Below are 27978 nucleotides of genomic sequence, written 5' to 3'. Positions count from 1 at the left end.
ATGAAAAAACTCTGAGGTCAGTCCAAATGACAGGCTATTCATTGGGCTTTTCTCGGTCACTTGTGATCTAGCAGAGCAATCAATCACAAGTCATGGGAAAGGTGGAGCTTGGTAACTGCATGTCAGAGGCACTGGTCCAGATCAATAGGGTTCTAGGAAGTAGAATAATTAAATCAACATCAACACCTTCTGAACAATTCTGAAGCTTAGTCCAGTTTCTTCCTTTTTCAATGTTGTTGTTTTTGTTTTTTTGTTTTTTTAGAGGGGAAGTGAGTGTTGATTGAGACCCTTAAGAGGACAGCAACCATTAGCCAAAAGTACGTTATTTTATCTTCCTTTTCCTACTGGACTTTTTTAAGGCCGACTCCTTATCCAGAACTGTGAATCTCGAGGCCAGCTTCCCATTAGAATTACCTGGGAAATTTTAGAAAACAAGAGATGTCCAAGTCCCAACTCAAATTAAATAAAATTTTCTGTAAATGGGGACTCCTCAGTTGTCTCTGATGTGCAGCCTGGTGTGAGAAAGCCTTTTCTAGGACCATCTCTTTAAGAGTTCACAGGGTCCAGTTCTATTCTTCCTTCCTATGTAACATCAAGATATATTTTCCATAGAAAAACTCAATAGTATTTTCTGCTCAGAAGGAATAATTGTTGAGGGGTTAAGAACATACCCAGCCAGCCTGGGTTTAAATCCCCTCGCCTACCATTTACTCATTAGCTGACTGATCTCAGACAAGTCGCTCCATCTCTCTGTACTTCATTTTCCTGCTCTAGAGGAAGATAACGCTTTTGCTTAGGACATAGGGTTGTTGTGAGATTAAATCACCTACAACAGTGCCTGTTATATAGTAACTACTATCATTATTTCCCAACCTATGCAGGAGACAAGAGAGCATAATGGCTGAAAAATAACAGACTCATTTTCAGATCCTGGTTCTGCCAGTGTAACAACTGTGTGATTCTGAAAAAGTTATTTAATCTCCCTGGTTATCCATAAAATAGAGGTAGTAATAGTGCCTATCTTAAATGGTTGTCAGGGAGATTAAATGAAACGATTTGTCACAGGCTTAGCATAGAGCCTGGCTCAACAATAAGTTCTTGTCATAACTATGACAGCTAACTTCAGAGCAAGGAATGGGTTCATTATACACTTCAGTAAGATCTGGAGTTGACTTTTCCTTCTCAGGTGAGAGGGAACATTGTGTTTATAGGGGTCACCAATCTTTTCTCCAGGAGAGTGAAAAAACAGAAACAAAAAAACAAAAACAAAAAAAAAAAGGAGGACAATCTACAAACAAATTGGTGAGCTTGAAGCGGCAGACCTCAGTTATCCCTGGGAGAAAATGGATTATCGTCATTAGCTTCTGCTGTCTCCAGTCCAGATGCAAAAGCCAGAGGCATCTTAATTATAAGCAGCTTCACAAATTAATCTTCATAATTCTAATACTTCAGAAATTAACCTCTTGTCCTGAGAAGGTCAAGTTAAATGTCAGCCCCAGATGGAACCTGAAGAGGCATTGTGATTCAACACCAACAACACAGTTGGCTACACAGCTGTGCATTCTTCCTCTGAACTGCCATCGATTTTTCCAAAAACATAAGCTCTAAAGACGTTTAAACATTAAGATCTGAGGCGGAATTCTTGTTGTCTTGATTCAAGTCAGAATGCACCTGCAGACTCAATAAGAGTTGAATGTGTCCTTGGCCCGAAGTCTCACTTTGGATAAGGACAGGAGGAGACACAAAAGGATGTGGGTGTATTGGCTTTGCAGGTCTGCAGAGCAAAGGAAGGTGAGTGTGATCCCCACTGATTATATGGTACAGTTTCCTCACTGGCTTTGGAGTTTAAAAATAAACACCACTTTCCTAATTTTGTAATTGAGGACATGTATGTATTTAGCCTCTGGTTAGCAGCAAAAAAACATGAAATCATAAAAGATAATGTAGCCCAAACGAGTGGGAATATTCTTGTGCTTACAAGTCAGTCAGCACATCCCATCTGTGTCACCCAAAGTAAAAGAGATGAAAACAATGATTATCATTTATTATTTGAGATGAACTCTTGGAAAGACATAAGTTTTATGTACAATTATTAACCTGTCAGGAATAAAATGTAGTATAATGAGTAAAAGGCAATAGATGAAACCTGCCAGAAATGAAGTTACTACTAGAGTTCAAGTTAAAAAAAAAACAAACAAACAAAAAAACTATCATGTGAAAGAAAGCAACAGTCAACCAAAGGTGGGTTTGGGCACTAAGGTATAAGCATCTTATCAAATGACTGAGCTTTTATAAACAAACTACAAGGATATCTTTTATTATCCTCCAGATTTCAGTACTGAGAATTTTGCTCTATTAACTGGCAAAACAAATAGAAAAGAATGTTCCTCTCGATATATTCAACTAAAAAACTATAGCAGAGGAAGAGTTTAGATATTTTTTTTCTGGACAAGTCATTTATCTGTCTTAGGTCCTGGGTTTCCCACTTTTTAAATAGGGAGGAGAGCCCCTTCATTTCCAGAGTTCACTTTCTTCCCCTCAAAAGAGTTTCTGAGTTTGGTATAATATCTCTAGGGCAGTGGTCGGCAAACTCATTAATCAACAGAGACAAATATCAACAGTAAAATCATTGAAATTTCTTTTGAGAACCGAAAACAGACTTCTGCACAGGGGCCATGAAGTTTCAATTGCACTGTATGTGCGTGCCCGCACGTGATATTTTGTGGAAGAGCCACATTCAAGGGGCTAAAGAACCGAATGTGGCTTGCGAACCGCGTTTGCCGACCACTGCTCTAGAGTACCTGGAGAAAATTTTAAGTGAAGAAGAAGATTATTATTAATCTTGTTAAGATTTTTTCACTTGAGACTCAGGCTAACAACATGTTTAGAGTGCTGAAGGCACAAAGGCAATATACTCTCTGGTTGAATGCCATCAGATAAAGTTACCCCCAGGCATTTCAAAACTACCTCACTGTGTTAGCTCATTTCTAAGTACCTACAAAGCAATCTGCATGAATAATTTTTAGATAAATATTATATTCCAGCATGTTCAACAACAACAACAACAGAAGGTAAAATTAGCATACTGGTGAAACTTTACCATGCAGGCAGGCTCTTTGGTCAAAAGCTAAGGCATTTAGCTAATATGGGCTGACCATATAGCTTTCCAACACCAAATCAGCATTTCATGGACAGCTCTCAGCTCTGCTCCCAGGAGTAGCTTATGCATGTCCTCCTAAAAGAAAACCCAGGCTGGTGGCTTCAGTGAGAAATGGAAGATCTGAGGATCGGACTTAAGTAGAATTCTACCCTAAAATTTGCTCTTATGAGTACAAATTTTCTTGAACCCCAAAATAATACTTATTGTTATTGTTAACATTTGCTGCCTACTTACACTGTGCTATGAACTATACTGAGGGTTTTTCTTACATTATCTTATTAAATCATAATGAAGACCCATCAAATATTTATTCTACTTCTAGAAAGAGAAATTATTATGGTTCTCTTATAAATAAAGAAGGTGGGACTCAAACAGGCCAAGTCCCTTGCCCAAGTTCACTTGACTATTAAGGGACAGAGCCAGTACTTGAACCTACATCCTTTGACTCCCATGTATTCTCTCTGTGAGGCCTCCTTCTAATGTATACTACTTCCTGTTACCCACCTGTTACTTCCTGTTACCCACCTTCCACCCTTTACCATGACGAACTTGTTTGGGACATAAAGCTGAACCAGGAAGCCACCATCTCTAGTTCTAGAAGTTATTACTTCACTCATTCATTTACTCGGAAAATTTGTCTAGATAGAGCACTACAAGCTGCTGTTTGCTATGATTAAAAAGAAAAAAATGAATATAACCTTTGCTACATAAATTTATCTATAGTTATCAAACATTCCAGATTTTTTGAGAGGGCAGTCCCAGTTTTAAATATTAGGCCACTTATTTCTACTTGGAGGGCAGAAAATGTAGTTACCCTCAAAGATGGATGAAAGCCAGACATATATTAAGCAAAGTTGGACCCTCAGGCTACTAGTCTCTGAACAAAATTTAAAAAGCTTGAGTGAAAGATAAACCAACTTTAGGAATGACCAAAAGCCCCTTTTACATTACCATAAACATAATAACCCAAAACCAAACAAAACAAAAACCAAGGACCAATGAGACTGACACCAAAGTAAACCTCAAAATCTAACATGAAAATTGTTACAAGAATAGAAACCACTGTTTATTGAGGATCTTCTATGTGCCAGAACATTACATAAACTCTCACTTAATAATAGCACCTGGAGAATATTTTGCTAAGTGAAATAAGTCAGAGAAAGACAAGTATCACATGATCTCACTCATATGTGGAATCTAATGAACAAAATAAACTGATTAACAAAACAGATCCAGAGACATACGGTAGAAACATGGAACAGACTGTCAAATCTCAGAGGGAAGGTGGGGATGCGGGTTTGGGGAGGGTGGGAGGGAAGAGATCAACCAAAGAATTTGTATGCATATATGCATAACCCATGGACACAGATAGTAGGGTGGGTGAAGGCCTAAGGTGAGGGGTGAGGGCAGGCTAGAAGAGGTCAATGCGAGAAAACAGGGGACATATGTAATGTAATATTTTCAATAATAAAGTTTTGTAAAAATTAATAATAATTGTTCTTTTTATTTCAGATGGGGGGGAAAAAACTGATGCTCAAAGAAACTATTTAAATTGCCCAATCCAGCTAGTAACTGGCAGAGCTAATATTTGGACAGGGTTTTGATGTTAACAGTTGTCATCTATCCATTGAGTTGATTTTAAGCCTAATCCAGTTTTCATGTCCACAGAGCATGTAGGTTACAAAGCAAGATCTTTGCAACAAAGAATCAAGCCTGCAGTGGCAGATCCCAGTCTCAGAGCGGGAAAGAGGCAAAAGACAGGCTCCAGCCTTGAAGAAGGGGGGGTTCCTCTCTATGGGTTTGAGCTGATGTCCGAGAAGGACTTCACAGTTGGTGAGATCATTATCTAATCTGATGCAACAGTCTTGTGAGAGAAATGGATTAGTACATTCGCAAGGAGGTGTTAGTCTCCTCGGATCTCAACTCCTCAAAAAGAATAGAAATTTTCAGAGACAGCAAGATCCCTCCCTCAAAACTGATCAGTTCAAAGAAATGTAGAATTTGCCAATAACTAGACCTTTTTTCTGATTTTCAAAGCTCCCTTTGAAGTACGGAGACAGTTATGTTTGATGATTTGGGCAGAGAGATGGTGAAATTAGCATACTGATAAAGCTTAACTATCATAGAGGCAGGCTCTTTGGTCATCCCCAATTCGCTAAATGTCTTAGCTTGGGACCAGAGAGCCTGAGTGTATGTAAGAAGAGAGTGAATTTCATCCTCCACCATAGACAGAACGCAGCCACTCTAAACACTGACTTCCATTTCGTCCTATTCGAAATAGCAAGGGTCACATGACAGCAAGAGAGAGTACAAATGTTCCTGGCCATTTTATTTCTGTCCACTAGCCTTTTAAAAAAAAAAAATGTAAATTCAAGAATACAGAAGACTCCGACTGTGAGAGAAGGAAGATACTACCTTCTTTTCCTTCCTCGACACGTTGTGCTACGCATATTTTATGATGGTTACATTTCAGCGATTAATTCACAACATGACAGAGGCAGCATGCAAACAGACTTACAGCTTATTTTTAATAAGTGCTAATACATTTATGTCCTTCCTGCCAGACTCCCCTTCTATAAACATTTGGCTTCCCAGATTATATCCATGAAAATTAATGATCTGTCACTAGGCTTGCCTCTGTCTTAATGAAGTAGTTACTCAGAGTGATTGAAGTCAGGTGTGAGAAACCCGTTTCCCCCCGTGGATGATAAAGCTCTTTCCTCATTCTTTGCACAAATTTAATTAGGTGAAAACCAAATAATAATAATAATAATTAATTACTGCCGCACAGTGATTTTTGCATTTTCAACCAGGGAAAGGGGTCTTGTCGATGTTGGAAAGCTTCTCTGCACAGGAAAAGGCAAAACAGAAGACATATCAAACATTCAAGTGCATTTGTACATTCCTTGCATTGTGAAAAGCAAAATGCGAAGTTCATAAAAGTGGGCATCTTTATGGAACTACTCGTAATTCACAAGGCTAAGCGCTATGGGAAAGGTAAGAGTGAGGGGATGGTAAAGAGAACTGAATGTGGGAGAGGACGGCTGCACTTAGCCGGATCTCCTCCAAGGAGATGGCTATGGAGTTGAAATCTGTGTGCCACCAAAAGCCAGCCAGAAGGAGGTCTGGGGGGAAGATGGTACAAGCAGGAACACCCAGCACTAAGACCCGGGGGCAGGAACAAACCTGTCACATGGGGCAGTTTCTTAACTGTGTACTATTTGGGGTCTCTAATTCTGTTATTGGGTGTCATTCTGTGCATTGTGGGACGTTCAGCAGCATCCCTGGCCTCAACTCACTAGATGCCAATAGTTACTCCGCTGCCATGGTGACAGCCCACAGGTCTCCGGGCACTGCCAATGTCCCCTGGGGGGAGGGGACATCTCCCACAGCTTGAGAATCACAGCGCTAGAGCCATAGTCAGCAAACTGCAGCTCACAAGCCACATGCAGCTCTTTGGCCTCTTGAGTGTGGCTCTTCCACAAAATGCCACGGCCTGGGCAAGCCTATTTTGAAGAAGTGGCATTAGAAGAAACTTAAAAAATTTGGCTCTCAAAAGAAATTTTGAATCGTTGTACTGTTGATATTTGGCTCTGTTGACTGAGTGTGCCGACCCCTGCGCTAGAGGAAAAGAACTAGGCCACGTGGCTGGAGCAAGGGGAAGAAAGAAATCTACAGCAAAGGAACAGGAGTAAGCCAGAGCTAAGTCACCCAGGCAGCCCCAGTCCAGGCCTCAGGACTCAGACATCCTTGCTCCCTGGCACACCGCAGGGCCTCATGGGAAGTTCACACTGACGAATATAGGAAGTTCAGTCTGACAAACCAAGGGCTCTCGCTATCCTGGGGAACCAGGAAACACCCCAGGTGCTTGCCCCGCTGCCTGTGTCCATCCTCAGCATGCTCACAGCCCTTGGTACTCCCTCAGTCACCCCAAGCCACGTCACTGGGCTCCCCCCGCCTTTCTCCAGGGGCTCTGCCTTCCTGTTTGTCAGTCAACTGACGCCTGGGTTACTCTGAAGAAAAATATCTCAGAAACAAAGAGAAGTGACTGCACCAAGACTTTAATCATAATGGGTTCTTGAGGGTGGAGGTTAAAGAAGGTACCTCGAGAAAGAAATGAATGCGCAAATAAGGAATCTGGGATTCAATGCACGTATTTCTACCTATTTTCTCATCCATTTTGCTTCTTTGCCTATGAAACAGGATCACTTTTATTAAATACCTGTTTAGTCACCAGATAAGTCTGGGGAAGATGGGTTGCAACAGCATGCCCCTAAATAACCCATTGGAAGTCATAGACAGCCCTAGCTGATTTGGCTCAGTGGATAGAGCATCAGCCTGCAGACTGAAGGGTACTGGGTTCAATTTTGGTCAAAGGCACATGCCCGTGTTGTGGGCTTGATCCCCAGTAGGGGGCATGCAGGAGGCAGCCGATCAATGATTCTCTCTCAGCATTGACATTTCTATCTCTCTCTCCCTCTCCCTTCCTCTCTGAAATCAATATATATATATATATATATATATATATATATATATATATATATATATATATATATATTTTTTTTTTTTTTTTTTTTTTTTTTAAAGCCATAGATGAACAGGTGGAAGGGGGCAGAGCAGCACAGGTGGCAAAGCAGCAGGTTATCCCAAGAAAGTGAGCTTTGCTCCCGGATAAATTTCTGACAGGTAATTATAGGACATGTGACTAGAAGCAAGAAGTCTCATCTTTTCTCTGAGTCCCCAAACCAGACGATGCTCCAGAGCTTGTGGTTTCAAAAGAGACCTTTCCAATCCTCCCTGTGAGAGGGCTGGGGCTTAATAAATACCCCTTCTACCTAAACAAAGTTTGTCAGTAGTGCTACTTCACAGATTTTCTTTCTTGTATGTCATATTTCCTAAAAGCCAAAATGTTGTAAGAGAATTTATGAAGAAGGGCAAGTACCATTGCAATGATTGTGCTGGATAGGAGAAAGCTAGAGGTCTTTTCTCTGTTTAACGTAACGCTTTCTTGCATTGCTGTGTGCCATGAAGTTATAAGAAGCTGGTTCCTGCTGATGTACTAGGTCACATAATACCAGCATGAAGTAAACGCTATTAATTCCCCACAAAATAACAAAAAACAGGCACAGAGAGATCAAGTGACTTCAACAAGGTCCACAGCTACTCAGTAAAGAAGGCAGGATTCGAACCCAAGCAGGGTTTATGAGGCAGCCACTCCCGCTCTGCTTCTCATGGACAACTCAAAGGGAAGCAACAAATGTTTGCTTTCATTTGTTTGGATAGAATCAAAAAACATTATTTCTCCTAATAATCAAAGGGCTTCACATAGAGAAAGTGAGATTTTAGGGTAAGCACAGGGGGAAATGACCCAGCTATTTGGGTTTTAGAGATAGCTCATAAGATCATTTCCATGTCTATGGATTCCAGAAATAATTTAAGAAATAATAATAATGGTTTCTTATCATCAACTAGCAATTTATGACCAGAAGTAGGGGTTTTGGGGAGTAAATGGCTGATCTCACAGGAGACTAGCCATCATTGGTTCCCTTCCCTGCAGCTCTTGGGATCTGACATCAAGAAGATGGGCCTTTGAGTTCCAGAAATCTCTTGGAGCAGTTTCCCTGCCCACTTCCTCTCCAGGCCCTTAGACCTGTCTGTATCTTTTCATTTGCTGCAGTTCTTTGAAACACAACAGAGGCAAGCACCTCGATCGTCTAATTTTAGGTTCAGGAGGCATCAACAAAACACCTGGCTCCATCCCTGACACAAACATATTTCCTAATAAAATGAAACATCACGGGCTTCTTGTGAGCAAGGCTGATGTCACTGCAGACACTAAAAGAATGAAGTTTGAGCATCCAGGATTGAAAGAGCCAGACATGCATTGCTTTGGCCAGGTGTCATAAAAAAGGGTAATCATGACCCCCATCATGCTGGGGGTCCAGCACACAGCTCCCAAACCACCCATCTATTTTAATACTCATAGATGGTAACGGTGTGAATTTTTTGTTTTGTTTTTTGTTTTCCCCCCAGTACCTAGCTGGAGCAATCATGATGCATTTGCTAGAAATATATAAACAAATGGTTCTTTAATAATTCATTCATGCTTGGAACAGAAAAAGGAATGGCTACAGTGTATAAGAGAATACAGTTATAAGGGAGGATAACGGGCAGGCAGACAGTTGAAGAATGTTGTGGCCCATGCACAAACTGAGATGAATCAGGCTGGACTCCAAAGCCCATCAACAAATACACATCCAATTGCTATTTCACTCTAGGGCCTGTGCTACGTGTTGCAGGGTGTCATGGAATGCTCCCAATGATCAGGTGAGATAAACAACACCAGCCTTTTTCATTTTAACCGAGTAGGACCCAGGTCTCAGAGAAACTAAGTATCCCGCCCAGGCCACCTGCCTCATCAAAGGCACATTTGGAGTGCACCTGCAGATTTGCCTGCGGTCCAAGTTGGAGCTCAGTAAATGGTGGCTCTGGGATGTTAATCCTAATGGTGTGCTTCCATCTCAGCATTCCAGTCCAGCACACAGCTCTCAATAAAGACCGCTGGCTCAATGAGCAAAATAAGTCAATTAGACCACCGATAAATTCACACCAGGCACGTGACAGAATAAAGGTAGACCTGTGAAACCCTCTTCCTTCCCTTCATCTGGGTAACCACTGCTCATCTCACAGTCTCAGGGAGACCCCACTTCCACAAGGTCCTGCCCTCCCTGACAAGGTCAAATTCGCTAGTTAGACTCTCTTGTAGCCCAGGAGCCTCTCCTATGTAGAACTTACTGCAGTCGAGGTTTTATGTACGATACTGAGACTACATGATTGACATGTCTGCCCCCTTAAGACTGCATGCTCCCTCCCCTCCCCCCGGCAGCCCCAGCGGCAAGGAGCACACTGCATGCGGGACACCACTGTGTGGCTGCTACCTGGACAAGTGAAGCAAGCACCAGGGCGTTCTTATGACATAGGTGAACCAAAGGTCCAGCTGACAGAACAGCAGCCAACGAGTAGGACACCGACTCCCAGAGGCCACGTCCAACCCTCCGAAGCTCCATTTCCCACAGCCCTGGCTGCGCAGACTGTGGCACTAGCGGTCTCCCTGTGTCGGGGACACAAAAGGCTCATGTCAATGCTGCATGCCAGCTTCCTCTCATCTCCTTTCACTCTGAGCCTAATTTCCTAGATGAGCAAATGTTACCCTGCCAGAAAAGGCACCCCGACCGTCCAAGGCTGCCGGAAGGCACCCTACCGGATGTAATGACAGCATCCCGCATGCTAATCACCTGCCACCCGTTCGAGGAGCCCTCGGGATGACAAAGAGCACCTGCCGAGATGATCAACTGCGTGTGCTCTCACCAGGACACCTGGGCAACTCAGCCTCCTCCCAGCGGGAGGCAAATGGATCTGATCAAGGTACTGGGAGGAGAAGCGTTTCTGGAGTCAAGCTGCTCACAACAGCCCAGATTGTTTTACCGTCAGGTCTATTACCCCGCAGAGCTGGTGAAGCGCCCAGCAACTGCTTTTGTTCGAGTTTCAACAAGAGCATCTGCTTCCCCCAAGAACACATCAACCCTCTCGGGCAGTTCAGTCTGTTTCTTCATACCTGATGCTCTTCCAGAACCTTCTGGCTCCCTCTGCACCCAAGAAGCAAGGACCGTGTGGAAAGAGGTAGAAATGAGCTGCGGGGAAAGCATTTTGCCAGGACACCACCAGCCACATGGCTTTGTCTTGTCATGAGCTTCCTGTCTCCTTTCCATTCTCAGCTCCTAAGACCCCGCTGCACCTTTCGCCCACTGTTACCCAGCCACTGGGATACCAGATGGCTTTTCACTCACCGTCTTTCGCACCAGCATTTCCAGGTCCTAGCTGATCTTTGCCTACAGAAGGCCACTTCTGGCTCTGAGTCTCAGGTTCGAATCCTGGCTGGGTCACTTATTCAGGCATCTGCAAAACTTTTCCTGTAAAGAGCGAGACAGTAAATATTGTCAGCTTTGCAGGCCATCAGGGCTCTGTCCCACTCCTGAACATGGCAGCTTTCGCACAGAAGCAACCAAAGACTATCCCTAAGTGAGTTAGTACGGCTGTGAGAGGACAAGGTCATCAGTGCTATTGGCAGCCCAAGACGTCTCTGTTCTCTCAACTCACTCCAGGACCTGAGAGAGCCTTGGCTAACAAACACCATGGCAGAGGTTCCAGAGTTTCAGTGAATTCCTAGACAGCGTCTGCCAGAAGCCAATTCTAGCATGTCATAATTGCAAGTTTCATCAAAAGGTTGATGGAACTTGGGGACTCAACAAGGTCTGAGTCACAGATGTTGTCGCCTTTTTTGGGGGAATGGCTAAAGGCATTTCCCCAAACCTGAAAAGGATGAATTAAATTGATTGTTTGCTGCCAGGCAGCTCAGGACATCTTAATCTACATGTTATTGCCTTCTATTGACCAAACACCTGAACAGCCATAGGCTATTCCCCTTAGAAGTATATATCTCCACCTTGCCTTAGGACAATTTGTGTTAATAAAAAGCAAGGGGTCCTGAGTCGAGGAGAACTTGGTTTCTTTAGCCAGGCTCCTCTGACCCCCAATGCCTTTCAAAATTCTTTTGTCTCTGGACTCTTAGTTAAGTTACACACAGCCTTTCTCCAGATTGCTGAACCCTTCTTAATGCCAGAACAAGAACCCCAGCAATTGTCCCTTCGTGTCCTTCTGGCTGCCCTGATTTATCCCTGGAGATGGAGCACAAACTTCCATTTTTCACTCACACTCTCCTCTAGGCTCGTGGTTGGCAAACTGCAGCTCACGAGCTACATACAGCTCTTTGGCCCCTTAAGTGTGGCTCTTCCACAAAATACCATGGCCTGGGTAAGTCTGTTTTGAAGAAGTGGCATTAGAAGAAGTTTAAGTTTAAAAAATTTGGCTCTGAAAAGAAATTTCAATCATTGTACTGTTGATATTTGACTCTGTTGACTAGTGAGCTTGCCGACCACTGCTCTAGGCCATGCAGCCTCCTTCCCCATAAAATAAGACTCTAAAAATAGGTGTCAGAACTAGAGGTCCCTTGCTTTGGGGACACTATATTCAGCTCGGCAAGCCTCTTCTCATCTCAATATAAGCAACATGTCCCCAGAATTTGGGCCACCTTTGAGCATGGGCTGGGATCCTCAAAGCTCTAATGAGGGATCAGCTTCCAAACTCAGGGAATGCCCAGCGCTGTTCCTATCCTGCAGAAACAAAGCAATCACTATACACCATCTGCTAATGGGGCACCGTCTTCCAAGTGTACTTAGAAAAGTGTCTCCCTAAAACATGAGCTCCATGGGGCATGGTCAGGGAAAGATCCTTCGAGGTCAAATAAGTGTGTCCAGTTTTCAGGTGAACAGAGGACTTGTGTTCTCTAATAAGCCATGTGCAAGGCTGATGTAAGAAGGAAAGACATCATATGCAGTGTTTTCCAAACTCCATTTAACCGTGGGTTTTTGTTTGTTTGTTGTTTTAGATGCCTAAAACCTGTCTTGAAAGAGTTCACAAAAGACCTTGTGAGAAAGGTAAGGAGTCATTCTGTAACTAGCTACCCAAGCAAGGAAGCCTTCATTGATGATCATGGGGGGCCATGGTCACCGTGGTGTGCACAACAGCATATCTATTTCCTATTTTCCTGTCTCCAAGTCACACCCAGCCAGCTCAAGCCTCCCCTCCCCTCTCAGCTGAGCTCTCAGAAGACAACCATCAGTGTTGACTGTGAAAGTGACAGCTGATATTTGGCCAAGAACAGCCATCACGCCCAGGTGCCTGGTGACTACGACAGTCCACGTTGCAGTCCACGTGCCTTAGCTTTCCCTTTGGGGAAATCATGACATCTGACTCTCCAGTCATAGCACCGCCTGGACCGCCCACAATCAGGCTGCCTGGGCACCAGCAAAACAGATGGTGGCCGCTCTCCTTGCAGGTTGGTTTTTATTGCTATTATGGTACAATTCAGTCTGGTTCCATATCATTATATTTGCTAACTGTCATAAACCTGACATCCCGGAATTTTTATCTCAGCAACAAGTCATTCCTGACCTAAACCATGCCAGGCTCGATCAACAAATCCTTGTCGGCCTCCCTTTCCACACGCACGTAAGTAACTGCCTTGACTTCTTGTAGACAACTCCAGGCAAAGGAGTCAGGCAGGTGTTCAGCAGGTCTCTGGCCCAGGGTCAATGCTCGGCTCTGGCTCTCTCTGATGTTTGTCTGCTAAAGTTTCCATCAGAAATAGCTCCTTCTTCCGCCCAATCCTGCCTCCTCACATCCTTGCCAGGTGCACCTCTACAGCACACTCCGCAGTCAACTTTCTACATGCAACTCCCCATCCGAGTCTGTGTTCAAGAAACCCAGTGGGAGACATGATGCTAAGTGCTACCTACCCTCACAACCAGAGAAAAGACCAAACAAATGTTTTTGTTGAGCATCAACAAGTATTTTTTGTAGAAAAATAAAGGCTCTGAAGCTATAAACGTCATAGCACTAGCCTTGGCTAGTGTGGCTCAGTTGGTTGGGCATCCATGCCATTCAAGAAAAATTCATTGGTTCAGTTCTTGATTGTGGTGCATGCCCAGGTTGCAGACTCAATCCTCAGTAGGGGCATGTGGGAGGCAGCCCGTCAATGTTTCTCCCTCTGTTTTCCTCTCTCTAAAATCAATAAAAACATACTTTTAATAAGTCATAGCTCTAAATTTTTATACAATTATAAAAATCACCTCTGCCTGTCTTCTGATTTGGGGCCAGGGTGTTTATAATAGACCTCGGAAGATCCCAAACACTTATGATTAAAGGAAAGTCACTCAATAGCCTGTATCTTTTCAACAGATACCTGGGCAGACAATTGATGACTTTTAAACATGTGAATTGTTTGCCTGAAACCACCTCTTCAGGCAAACAAAAATGCTTCCACTTTAGAGCGAATGGCACTATCTTGTATTACCCACAATAGCCAAGACACTCAAACACCAGAGCCAACAACACAATGGGACTGCCACCAGCCTCCTGAGGCCGAGTGCAGTGACCGCACTTGCACTGCTGAGGGTATTACTTTTAGATGCACTAGAACAAGCCCTGGAGGTGTTGTACTCTCTCCTGCCTAAATAACACTATCCACTTTTACAGAATCCTTTTATTCTAGCAATCAGAACTGCCCTGGGGGGGAAATCAACAAGGTCATGGCTACACCAGATGAGACACTGCAACATCCTAAACACAGACGGTTTAAGGGGTGGTTGTGATAACAGATTAGATTGGAAGAAACTTTGATAATCACCTCCAAAACATGGCTTAATAAGCAAACATCGCAGAGTTTCAAAGTCTCAGCAGTGATCTCAGCCAATCTTGTCAGGTGATAAGGAAACAGGCTCAGAGGAAGGACATGGTTTCAACAGGTAATGTAGTAAAAATACTAAATGTAGCCTTAGTCTCCCAGCCCTTTCTATGATACTCTATACTAGAGGCCCAGTGCACGAACTCATGCACAAGTGGGGCCCAGCCAGCCTGCCCTGATGGGGGCTAAAAGGGGCCAGGCTGGCAGGAGGGAGGGGACGATGGAGGTTGGGGGCCAATCGGGGCCCCTATCAGGCCGGTTGGCAGCTGCAGTGCATGTCCTAGTGACCAGTCCTTCCAGTCATTCCGTCATTTACATCACTTGGCTTTTACATCCTATATAATAAAAGGCCAATATGCAAATTATCCCCTGGACTGGGAGTTAGACCAGGGGGCTGGCCAGCCAGCCAACCGACAATGGCCCCTCCTCCTGAAAGCCCCACTCCCTATTGCGCCCCCCATCAGGGGAAGGGCTGGCAGGACCCCACCTATACAAGGATTTGTGTACTGAGTCTCTAGTATATAGATATTCAATATACCTACCGTATTTTCCGGCGTATAAGGCGACCCCCTAATTTTACAGTTAAAACATAGGTTTAGGCCTATATTCGCTGTATAAGACTACCCCCCACTTCCGAGGCAACACCAGTTCTTTTTACTAATAGACCGCCTCTCTGACTCTGGCCAATCTGAGCAGGCTTTTTACTAGAACACAGTGTAGCTTCGGGTACAGAACATTATGTTCCATTATGTTCCAAAAACACAGTGTAGCTTCGGGTACAGAACATGTACACTGTGTTCTAGTAAAAAGCCTGCTCAGATTGGCCAGAGTCAGAGAGGCGGTCTATTAGTAAAAGAACTGGTGTTGCCTCGGAAGTGGGGGGTAGTCTTATACAGTGAATATAGGCCTAAACCTATGTTTTAACTGTAAAATTAGGGGTTCGTCTTATACGCCGGAAAATACGGTATTCTAATTGAGAGCTAATTGAATTGTAGAGCCTGGTCTAGTAAAGAGAATATCCCATTGCTAGGAGCCTGGTGAACAAATCATCTATATGACTCTTCCACTGAAAATAACAAATGGTGGTAAATCTTTCAAAATCTTAAACACTAAGACAGTGGTCGGCAAACTCCTTAGTAAACAGAGCCAAATATCAACGGTACAACCATTGAAATTTCTTTTGAGAGCCAAAATCCGACTTCTGCCCATGGGCCACGAAGTTTCAATTGCACTGTATATGTGCGCCCGCATGTAGTATTTTGTGGAAGAGCCACACTCAAGGGGCCAAAGAGCCGCAAGTAGCTAGAGAGCTGCAGTTTGCCGACCAATGCACTAAGACGATTGAACAAGAAAAGGAATACTGAGGCCAAAAGCTAGCGAAGAGGTAGAACTCTGAAGTCAGCTTTTGCCTTTAGGTAACTATTAAATCTGCTGAAATTGGCCATTGGTGTGCATGTTTGCCAAGGTCAAGGACACCCAAAGTCTTGTGTTGAACCTGCCCCATAAAGCTAGAAACCCAAAGACTATGCTTTCAGAAAATGGGTTGTATTGGCAAAATTGTGCTCTCTTCAGGGGACTAAAGAAAGGTTAACTTGCTGGAATCTTGACTCTGAGAAAAAGGAAAAACCCATCCCAGAATCTGTAACCCACAAGCCACCTTCTTGCAAGCTCACTGCCTGAACTCACACTACACGGGAAGCCCACAAAAACTCATGCCAAGAAGTGAGCTTAAATTAGTCCCCTTCTGGTAGCAGACCCAAGTATTTGGCAGAAGCAAAGAAAATCGTTCTTGGGATAATCCACTCTCATCCCAGGCTTTGAAGAATCCCCATGGGCGATATTTTAAGAAATGTATTCTTAAAATAGAGATTCATTTAAAATATACCAAAAATAATACAGAGTCACAACGATTTCAGTTGCTGAAATATCAGACACTGAAATAAAATATTCATACCATTTAAAGAAAGAAAACGAATTGCAAATATACAGAAGAAATTATTTTTTAATCATCAGCAGGTTTTTCTAAAAACTAAACTGGTAATAAAAATATAATACTTGATATTAAAAACTCAAAGAATGATCTCAGGGAGTAGGAGTGAGGGACGGAAAGAGATTAACCAAAGAACTTAAATGCATACTAGCATGTATAACCCATGGACATGGATAATAGTGTGGTAAAGGCCTGGGGTGGGGCAGGGGCTGGATGGATTCACCATCTTGAACTTTCTGGGTAGTAGTTGTCACCCTGGACAATCACCAGCTCATCCCCGCAGTCCCCACCCATGTTCAGCCTGCCTACTGATTTTCCTTTCCAAACGTACAGCTGGATACCCTCTACAAAGCGAACCTCTCCCACCTCAGTCTAACTGTGGTCCCACAGCAATTTATCCATGCCGGTCCCCCTAATCAGGGTGTCTTCAAGATCTAAAACATCATGATACCTGCCTACCAGATTACCTACCGTTACCTTTGCCCGTTCCCAACAGAACTTTGTTCTTTTATTCATCAGAGACACACAGTTGAATGAACATAGTAGCCCTATTCTTAATAGCCCAAAACTGGAAACAATTCAAATGACCAAGCACAGTAGAATGTGAAATAAACTGTGGCACATTCATGCAATAGAATATAGTACAGAGCAACGAGACTAAAGTACAGCTATCTGCAACCAAATGAATGAATCACGTGACAAGATGGAAAGAAGCCAGACATAAAGGACTGCATACTGCATGGTTTCATTTATGCGAAATTTCAAAAACACAGGAAGCTAATGTATGGAGTTAAAACTCGGGACATCAGGATGTTAATGCCTGAAGGGGGTACATGGGGGCTTCTAGGATGCTGGTAATATTCTTGCCTCTTGATCTAGGGGCTCACTACACCGTAATTCTGAAAATTCATTATTTGATTGATAATTGACTGATAATTTGTACATTTTGTAGGTGCATTATTCTTCAATGAAAAGTTCTGATTTAAAAAGTTACAATGTCTAAGGCATTGTGCTGGGTGCAGTGTGGAGAGACAAAAAGTATCAGGCAGGTCCTCTCTGGCTTTTAGACTGTTAGAGAAGACCTAGGCTATGCACATCTGAAAATAAAACCAACAGTCTAGACTGTGAATAACAAATGACCAAAGCTCAACGGGGTTTTTATGTCCTGATCATGCACATGTCTTCCTAACTCCGCACAGTCAGGTCAGTAGCTTGCAATCAGCCATGATGAGGATATTTACATCACAGAAATGCTACAAATCAGGGCTTTCCTCCAGCAAGTTTCTTGATAAACACCAGCACACTATTAGCTTCAGAGCCTAAAGTATTACTGGAATTAGCATGAGCACCAACATCTCTGCATATCTTAGTCCCATCACAGCCCAGGGACAAAAAATAAATAAATAAAAATAAAATGCAAGCTTAAAAAAAAAAAAGTTCTATAACCAATCTTCCCACAAGATAAGAAATACAAAAGCGCCAACACTCTCAGCTCCGGGATGCATCACTCTACTGCCCTCTAGTGGTACATAAACTCTTGCATGCTCTTCCAGAAATTGGGTTCAACCCAACAAATTCCAGGCACCACACACATAGTCCTTGGTTTAGTTTACATTACCTGTTGCTGAACCCCATTGATTCTATATATTCTTTAAATTGCAGAGAGAGAGAATCTATGGGCCATATGAATATACAAAGCATCAAAATTTATCTTGCCAGAATATGCAAGGACTGGAAACAAAATATCATCCAGAGAATAAAGTGCATGTACCATGATGTCAGTGCAAGCCTGACACAGCAACCCAGTCTAGGCCAGCGTGCTATTTACAATTTACAAGAAAGCTTGCAATTTTAGCTATCCCACAACCTGGTAAATAATGCATCTTGTGAATCATATAGTGAATAATACATCAGACTCAGGAGATCTGAAATCTAGAACAAAGAATGGAACTGGAGAGAATTTTGAGTGACCCGAACCATGTGCTCAAAGTTATGCAATATTACTAACATTCACACTGCCTAAATGCGTGGTGCATTTTAAAAAGTAGAAGGAAATGAAAAATGGTATGGAGAGAACAGCTTTGATTTCTTAAAATTAAAACAGGAACTATCTCTGTTTGGGAATTATGCATGAAAGGATGCAAAGGAATAATGTATTGCTGGGAAGTGTTTAATCCCTTAGACATAAGGATATATAGTTGAGACTATTAATTGGTTGATCCTCACGGTGCCCTCAGGAGTTAGGGACAGCAATCTACAGCCAGCTTACGGGAAAAGGGCAGAGGGCAGTTAAAATGGCCTCCACCACATGCAACCAGCCCGATTCTTCAAATGTGCCAGGACACTCCCGCCCCAAGGCCCAGCTCAAACCACAGCCTGATGTTCCTTTCACTATTGTTGGTGCACTGAATTTTAGAAGATATTGCACCTTTTTTTTTTTTTTTAACTGACAAGAAACCAAACCAGGAAGAGCAAAAAGGACAATGTTGCTATGGTTTCTGCAGCCAGTTATGGGGAGCTGGACATTCCCAGCCTTTATCGCAGATGCCTGGGTGGTGTGAGGTATTAGAGGAGATATCCTCCCTGGCTGCCCAGAAACCCTCCTTTGACTGTTTCTGCTTAGGGACCCCGCCCCTGGACACAAAAGGGGCACATGACTCAGGTCTGGCCAATCACAGCATACCATTACTTTGGATAAAATGAATGAGCAAGGAGTGAACTTATCACTAAAGCAGAGCCAGTTCAGACTGATGAACCTACAGTCTAGGAGGTATATTTTATCTGATGCCCACATAGAGGGGAAAGAGGCAGGAAATAGAGAGCAAGGGAGATGGAGCCCCATAGCAGCATCTGAGCTCCAGATCTACTATGCCAGGGGCAAAAATAAACACACACACACACACACTCACACACACCACCTTCTCAGCTGCATATTCCCAAATTCACTTTTTAATGTATGCTTGAATTTTTTTTTTTCAGTTGGTTACAAACTGAACAATCTAACACACTACGGACTGCGTTCATATTGCAGGTGTCAAAAGATCTATCTCATCTGGATACTGGCTTTCAGCAGTGAGTCTGGGGAAAAGAGAGGGATTATCAACTGGTAGAGTCTGATGAGACCTGAAGAGTCACAGTAAACACAGAGCCTACTTAGAAAGCATCTATCACTCTCGAAAGGGAGGGAAGTGGATTTGTTTTCGGTTTACCAACTCCATCTTTACTGATCCCAATACTGAGTCTCTAGGTTTTAAACATCATTCCATCGTTGACTCTCCCAAATAGAGAGAAACACTACTACTAACCAGTATGTACAATTCTCTTTTATTTATAGTAACTCAGTTGATCTTTGAAACTACCCCATGTGAAGACTATTACCTCAACTTAACAAATTAGAAAATGGAGGCACAGAATTTGCCCAAAGTCCCACAGCTAGTAAGTGATAGAGCTGGGGTGTGCATCAGATGTTTCCAGTTCTGGAGTCCAAGCCTTTAACAACCAGGCTACACTGCTTCTCAGAAAGCACAGAAAATGGGAGCATTGGGGTTAAAAGTCAGATGTACTGGATTGGACTTTCTGCCCCTCATTTTGCCTTGAAAAACCAGTGCCTATAAGGTCCGTGGGGAGGAAGGGGCTTTGATACATGTTCGTCTCCATGGTCTATGCATATATGGACACCTCTTAAACCCACATTGGCCTTATTGCTTTTACACTTTTAGCTCGTTCCTATTAAGGGCTGAGTGTTGCCACAAGACCATCAATTGAAGGTAACTGTGTAGATGCAACTTCCTTTCTTCAACCAATACCACCCCTCAGAGAACTCCACAGTCAGGTAAGGCCATTGCCTAACTACCAGTCCTGTCTAGCCAGCCTCCAACTGAGTCATCAACTAAAGGTCACAGACCTAAGCCCAAATATGCTCTCCTCCCAAACGTCCTCATTTCTGTCACATGGAACAATACAATCTCCTAATCTGGTTCTCGACCTCAGACTCCATTCATTCATCCCCTTGTCCCTCCCTTCCTTTCCCTGCCACTTCCAATCACCAATCCCTGCTTCTTATATGTGTCCCAGGAAATTCCATTCCAGTTTCCTCCACACCAACCCCAGCCTCCATCTCATCCTGGACAGTTAGAAGAGCACAATAGTTTCATTCATTTATTCATGTGTTCGCCTAATTTTCATATTTCTACTATATGCCAGGCGCTATGCAAGGTGAGCACAAAAGGAGATAGTCCCCTTGCCTTCATGTAGCTTCCTTAAATACCAATTGGAAATTTTGTCTTATATCAAACCACTCACAGCTGCCCATTCCCTACAGAAATGAGCACCTAACCTCATATCCTTCATTCAAGGCCTTCTGAAACTCGGCCCCAACCTAACTCACCAGCCATATTCCCTCCATGTCCTTTTGTCCCATACAACTCACCGTCATCGAACTCACCAGTGGCTAGCACTGACCCCAGCTCTGGCAGTCCCGACTGCCAGCACCTGATGGCCAGTATGCACTAAACATAAGGATAGTGTTTTATAATACTTTATGATGTCAAAAACCAAGTCCTGCACAATGACATATACATCAATTCCCTCCACAGGAGTTTTGGATCAAATCTGACAATGCCATCATTATTCAGACAAATGCTGCCCTCAGAAATTTTATGCTTGCAAAGTCCTGTAGAGAAAAGAGGCTCTTTACAATCCACACAAAATAGTATATCCAACCTTTCAGAATCCTGTGGAGTAGTTTGTATTTGTGGAGTAGGAGGGAGGGAAAAAGTAACATGAACAGCAAAGTCTGGCAACTTCAAAGAAACCCCCAAATTCTGTGATCTGGAAGCTGCTGAGTCTGCCTCCTATCTGGTGTTCTAACTTTTTCACTCAACTAAATGGAATGTAGACATGCTATAGGCAGATCCCAGGACTGGTGCCCACATCACATCTCAGAGTCAGACACAAGCCAGCAGAGGAAAACTGTCTATAAAAACTCTGGTTCTTTCTGGCCCTGGATTTGTCAGTTACCAAGGAAACAACATGCTTAGATCCTTGATGTCTAGGCTGTGTGGTCCATGGTCTTCCCAAAATGACTTTCAGCACAGCCTTTCCAGAAAACACATGAATGCCAACTTCCCCTTCCAAAAAGTTAGCCATCAAGGATACAGAGTATTTTTCTTAAACTTGACAAGCTTCTATAAGCTGAATAAAATAGGTCCATGTAAGGCCTTGGAACCCATGATTAGCCTCTATTTGCAAAGTAGTAAATATTAAGTCATACAAATCAAAACATACCACCATGACCTGGTAATTACATGGCCAGTAAAGTTGCCTGCAAATTTATAAGGTATTCCTCAAATACAAATTCGGATCAGAATTAAAAAACAGCCCTCAGTGTACGACAACAAGAAATAGAATGTCAAAGTCACCGAACTGGAAGAAAAAGGAGAGGTGGGGGACTCCTGTTTTCAGACTTTCAAATCCTTGAGATGATCAGCCCCGCAAGATGGAACTGATCTCCTGCTAACTTGAATATCAAGCTGAGGTGATAGTTTGCTGCAGAAATCGTTGGCAATTTGCCTCCCTCAGCCCGAGCTGCAGAGATTTTGCTAGGAAAAATGAGAATGCTCAATGTGTGTGAGTAAAGCACATTGATTTTTAAAATATTGTAAAGTGTGTGTCTGCCCTTGGAATCTTTGCTATTTATGGATTCACACTCTCCAATGTGACATCATGGTTTTCTGAAAAAAAGAATAAGAAATGAAGGAGAAGGTGCCAATATGAGTGAGTAGAGTGTTGTGGATTTGCTTGGATTTCTCAGTCTCTATTTTAGAGTCCTGGAAATAGTGCTTCCCGTTTTATTCTGGACTTGACTACTCTGCATGTCTAGGTCTCCTAATGGCATCGTGCATGACTGCTGACATGACTGGAGGACTAGACTTCCAGGTGAATAATGTTGCCAGGGAAACTGCCCACCTAGCATCCCAGGATGTCTATCTCTGCTGTAACAGACAATTCTGTCTGTATGTCTTTTCTCGCATTACACAACAGAGCTGGAAGTCTATCCTCGAAAATTTGATAGTGGCAAAGTCCTACAGAAAAAATGGGATCTTTACAACCCATACAGAACATTGCATCTACCTGCCGGGCGTTTTTCCAGAAACCTACAGAGTAGCTGACATCTGTGGAATGGGAGGGAGGGAGAAAGAAAACACAAACAGCATGAGCTGCTGGTAACCCACAGACCCTGATAGACTGTGAGCTGGACGCCACAGAGCCTGCATCCCACCTGGGGCTTTCACGCATCTCCTCACACAAATAGAATTAAAAGCAGTCCTTCTCAAGGGAAGGAAAAATGACGGAGTTCTCTTGTTCTTTCTCCCCACTTAATATCAACAGAATCTTTATATGGAATAACCTTTCCCTTTGAGCTCTTCCTCCAGAGGGTTTCAAATACATGGGAACACCCTTCCTTTGCCCTTTCCAGAAGAAAAATAATGCAACATGGAGCTGATGTATGAGAGCACAGACATTCTTAAGTTCTGAGGGAAAGGACCCTTCTGAGACTGAGTAGGTAGCTACAGGTTTCTATAACCTCCTGCCATTTTTCAATTACTGGAGTTTTATCTCATTTTATTGTACCCATACCACCTGTTCTAGCGCCCATTTATATAAAATCCACCACCTCTAATTTTGCAAATTCTAGGGTTTGGTCTAGACTTGAGACAAGTGATGGGAAGGAGAGAGTAAAATATTTGCAATAGCCACTTCTTCACACTGCTCAGAATTCTGCCCTGGAACGAATGCTAGCCCCTATGATAATCTCCAAGACTACAAGAGAAGAACACCCAAGATAAGGTCCCTGATGCTCACGCCATGATGTGTGGCAACAGCCTGCTCACCTGCCTGCACCCTCTCCTGGCACAGAGAACATGCCCTCATACAAATTGTTCTTTCACCAACAGTGTCCTCATTTAAGCAGGCCTGGCTCACCTTGGGGACAAGATTCAATCCTTAGGAATCTGTCCCTGCCTAATATTAGTATCCTATCCAGTATAAGGGTGTGTGTGTGTGTGTGTGTGTGTGTGTGTGAGAGAGAGAGAGAGAGAGAGAGAGAGAGTGAGTGAGAGAGAGAGAGAGAGAGAGAGTGAGTTTAGGCTACTCGAAAGATAAAATTACCTGATGTGTAGCCCACAGCACTGCTTCAGGGGAAATATTCTCAATTATTTAATATGCCACAAACTTCTTAGAGAAGTTTTTGTTTTATTAATATATATATTTTTATTGATTTCAGAGAAGAAGAAAGATGGAGAGAGAGATGGAAACATCAATGATGAGGGAGAATCATTGATTGGCTGCCTCCTGCAGGCCCCACACTGGGGATTGAGCCCATAACCCAGGCATGTGTTCTGACCAGAAATTAAATTGTGACCTCCTGGTTCATAGGTCGACACTCAACCACTGAGCCACACCAGCCAGGCTCTTTGAGATGTTTTGAAAGCTAAGGACTCTTCTGAGAAGCCACAAACACAAAACAGTTTTACGTCATTTCCAGGTGTTTGTGGAACCGAACCCAGGGATCCTGGACCAGGTTAAAACCTGTGTTCCAGCCCAGGAGCAAGTGCCCTAAGGAGCTAAGAGTCATGACAGGGCAGAACCAGTCCCTGCCTCTGCTTAAAGACAGAGGAAGAAAGCGGGGATAGGGGTCATCTCAGCCAGAGGTAGTTACATCTTGGGTCACATTTGGCCATCTTTGAGATGTGCCAGATTGTCAGGACTTGGGTGATGCTACTGCCACCTAGTGGGAGAGATCAGGGATGCAACGAAAATCCACCGTTACAAGGAGAGGCCCCAAGGATAAGGAACTGTCAGCCACAAAATAACAACCGTGCTCAGGCTGACAAGCCCCATCATACAGGAAGGAAAGAGAAAGGCAGCAAAACAGGTGCCCAGCAGTGGGTGCTGAAAGTCACGCTGGACTCTCCCTGGAGTGTGGTGAGGCCACCGAAGGGAGCACTGACGCCAGGCCTGGGTGGGCTCTTACAAACTCATCTCCGGTGACTGCCGTCCTTGGAGGCTCTCCAGCGTGGCATGTGCCACCGACTTCCATACGCCGAGCTCTAACCATTCGCTCATCCTGCCAAACCCCTACCTAATCCAGTTTTAGCCAAACTACCAAAGGGAGTGATGGCCAAAAAGTTTCCACTTGCTGCAACTCACAAGAAAGGTCTCTCCTTTCCAAAAAATATCATGTTCAAGCAAAAGCACATGTAGCAACCCTACATTTTCCCAGCTCTGGGAGACCTTGTATAAGTCATTGTACTTCCTCATGCCTCAGTTTCCATTTCCATCGCTTGAGTCATAATCTCTACCACACTAGGAGAGTTTGCCTGGAAAAGAGGTAGGGAGCCTGGACTCAGGAGCCAGAATGATGGCTCAAACGCCACGTCTGCCACTCGCTAACTGTGTGCCCTCTATTGCTTTGTTCAGCTTCTCTGGGCCTCGGTCTCTCCATCTGTGAAACGGGAATAATGTCCCCTACTTCACGGAGCTCTGAGAATTAAAGAAATATTACACGTAAAGTGCTTACATTGTGCTGGGACCATTGGCTGTCACCATCATCATCATCTCCTGTATGTAAGAAGAATGTGAGATTTAGAACTTGCCTAAGATAGAATAAGCTTTTTTATTAGCTATGTGCCATCCAAACTGCAAGATACCCACTTTTAAGTACATGTGTTTTTAAATTTGAATCCAACATATGTTTGCTCATTATCCTCTCTTGTGTTTGCAGAGAGCGAGCTCATATGTCAATATTATTTTAGAAGCACTGCTCCCGCTGTTCACTCTAAATTAGGGGGAGACGGAAATTAAAAGTTTCCATTAAAATGCCAAAGTGGCAACACAACACAATGGTGTTTGTTCAGAAAGGTTGGGGGAACTAAAAGGGTCTCCCAAGCTTGTCTTAACTGACTCAGGAGTGAATTCTTCAGTCTGTTTTCATCGCTCCTTGCAGCGACAGAACATCCAGACACCTTCGCCAAACGTGCCGTCATCTGGCCCAGCCGACCTGCAGCACAGCTTCCTGCCAACCCTGACCAGCCCGCTGACCCTCTCTCTGCCACCATTGTTGGCCCACAGGCCCAAGGCACCCCTCTCCCCACCTTAAGTTTGACCGGCCTCCCTGGCAAATGCCCCCGATGCCCTGAAGGAGACTCAGAGCCCTCTTCTCCTCCTTCAGCATCTCCAACAGCATCTTCTCCTCCTCTGAATCCCTTCATCTTTGGTTCACACCTCGAAGGTGCCTCCAAACCAGGGAACCTAATGCCACTGCCCAGGACATTGGAGACAGACATCTCCCTGTGAGCTGGGAAGTGGTTCCTGCGGTGACGTACAGAGCGGGGAAGCACCCAAAATCGATTCTCAGTTGGTCATCTGGGGCTGGGCATCTGAGCAATTCCCTCTGGTTGAATCAATGGTCGAATTACACTGCTCATTTCAGAAACCACGTACACACGCCCCGTCTGCTCCAAAGTCAGACACAGTCCAAGTCAAATGTTGCTGGCAGCATCAGAGGCGTGGAACCAGCGGCTCGGCGGGCTTAGAAACATCACCGTCTTCTCAACGATCTGCATTGTCATCATTGGCAGGCCTTGGATGTCCATGACTCAAAGTAAAATATTAGCACCCGGGCCGTATCCCCTCCCCGCTTCCCCTGACGGCCGGATCTTGTCAGGCCTGCATCGTTACTCACGCCGTCTTTCACTCCCTCTGCTGCTCTGCTTAAATATGAGTTGTTCTGGGAGATCACTGGTAATTCACATAAAATATAGTCTTGTTATTTTTCTTTTCTTTAAAAGAAGCATGATAATTGCAAACTGCAACAAACGAAGCTGAAAATAGCTCCCCAGGCAGTTGTGCATTAGAAATTAGATTAAAATGAGCCCAATTAATTTTTAAATGACCTGGTAATTTGTAGGAAAGACTGGAGCTGCCTTAGTTTTCATCAGTGGAAAACTGGGAGGCTCACGAAAACCAGTCGTTGGTCACTGGCGTGAGAGAATGGACTCTCCTCCCAGAAGCCTGAGAGGCAGTGCTGACGGACGGACTGACAGAAAGACAGACAGACTGGTTAAAGATCTGTGTTCAAACAGCAACAGGAGAGAAGAAGAAGAAGAAAAAAAACAATTTAACACAAGTTAAATCTTTTTTTTTAAATCTGAAATAAAGCAAGTTCAATGTCAGCTCACAATTGTAAGTGCCAAAAGCTGTGCTTGGAATGAATTTTCCAAGTAAAACTAATTAGGATTCGAAATGAAAGCCCTAGAGATTTGGGGGCTGTGAGGCTCCTTGCCTGCTTTCACTTGTGGCGTGAAGGGTTCAGTTCTCAGCTCAGGACTGAGGGGGGTGACATCAAACCTCTCCCACGCTCATGGGAGCCTGGGAACGTGGTTAGGACATGGAGCCAGAACCATGAGTCTCTGCGCGGCCCTCTCATCCCCCTCCGCACCACAGCGACTGCTTGAAGATGTTTGGGGTCGACTCCCATGCAGCACCCATAAAAACGTTTCTGCTATTCCTTTTCCTCCTCACGGTTAACCTACAGGCCATGGTGGCGAGGCTGCTTATGCATTCAAGGCAAATGGCAGAATGGGATGCACTCTGACAACATATTTTCTTAAATTATTAATTATCCAAATTGGTTTGCCCCCTCCTTGCGTGGGCACCATCACAATTCTTCTAGTCTACAAAATGCATGACGTGCATGTATTCTGGTATAAATGCAAAAATCTTTCAAATGGGCCCTCTGCTAGCACTGCTCTTTAACTCAAGATCTATTAAGTCTCCTCTTGATAGATATGACTTATATCCCCCCTCTCTTTTTCTTTAACATATTGTGGACCAGTGGTTTTATTGCTAGCTTTACCCAGTGGCCAGATAAGTTTCTACTGAACGAGTACAAAAAACGTTTTACATAAATGTTAAAGGCGCACTTTAAAATTAAATACTCATTGCATTTTGAAGTTATTTATTACGTGTCCTTACAAGCTAATATCGTTTTAGAGTATGATACTTTGTAAAACACTGTGTTATATGAGGCAAGAATTCTCGTGATCCACCCGCAACATTAATATCATCCATTTCTCCCTGGATTAAATCACTATGTAGAGAGAGAGAGAGATGGATGGAAATGTTCAAATATATAAACATGTAGATGTAGACATGTACATATTTCATACATTCAAAATCAAAACAAACAGCTGGATTGGTCATTGATGCATCACACCAGTCTTTGAATCAACCACGTTAGGAAGAACGATGTGACTATACATAATTGTTTTTTTTAAAAGAAAGAAAACTTCCAAAGTGGTTTAACTCACCCTGACACTATGCAGCACCAAAAACTTTTATTTACTGGTGCCAACAATATGCCAGGCTCCAGCGAGGCATGGAGAAGTTTGAAAGATGAGCACC

The 27978-nt window shown here is 43.6% G+C and overlaps 1 long non-coding RNA gene across 1 annotated transcript in view; it reads right to left on the bottom strand.

Annotated features, from left to right (window-relative positions):
• The window catches only part of LOC311631614, a 144020-nt gene extending 132925 nt beyond the window's left edge, over positions 1 to 11095 (bottom strand). The window contains exon 1 of the long non-coding RNA XR_014796610.1: positions 11008 to 11095. This is a non-coding gene — a long non-coding RNA (uncharacterized lncRNA). The remainder of the gene's footprint in view (positions 1 to 11007) is intronic.
• Between the last annotated feature and the right edge of the window lie 16883 nt (positions 11096 to 27978).

Source organism: Pipistrellus hanaki (genome assembly GCF_964339955.1).
Source record: "Pipistrellus hanaki genome assembly, chromosome: 13".
Classification (NCBI taxonomy): domain Eukaryota; kingdom Metazoa; phylum Chordata; class Mammalia; order Chiroptera; family Vespertilionidae; genus Pipistrellus; species Pipistrellus hanaki.
The sequence above is the reverse complement of the archived record's forward strand: the minus strand, read 5'-3'. Positions and strand labels throughout refer to the sequence as shown.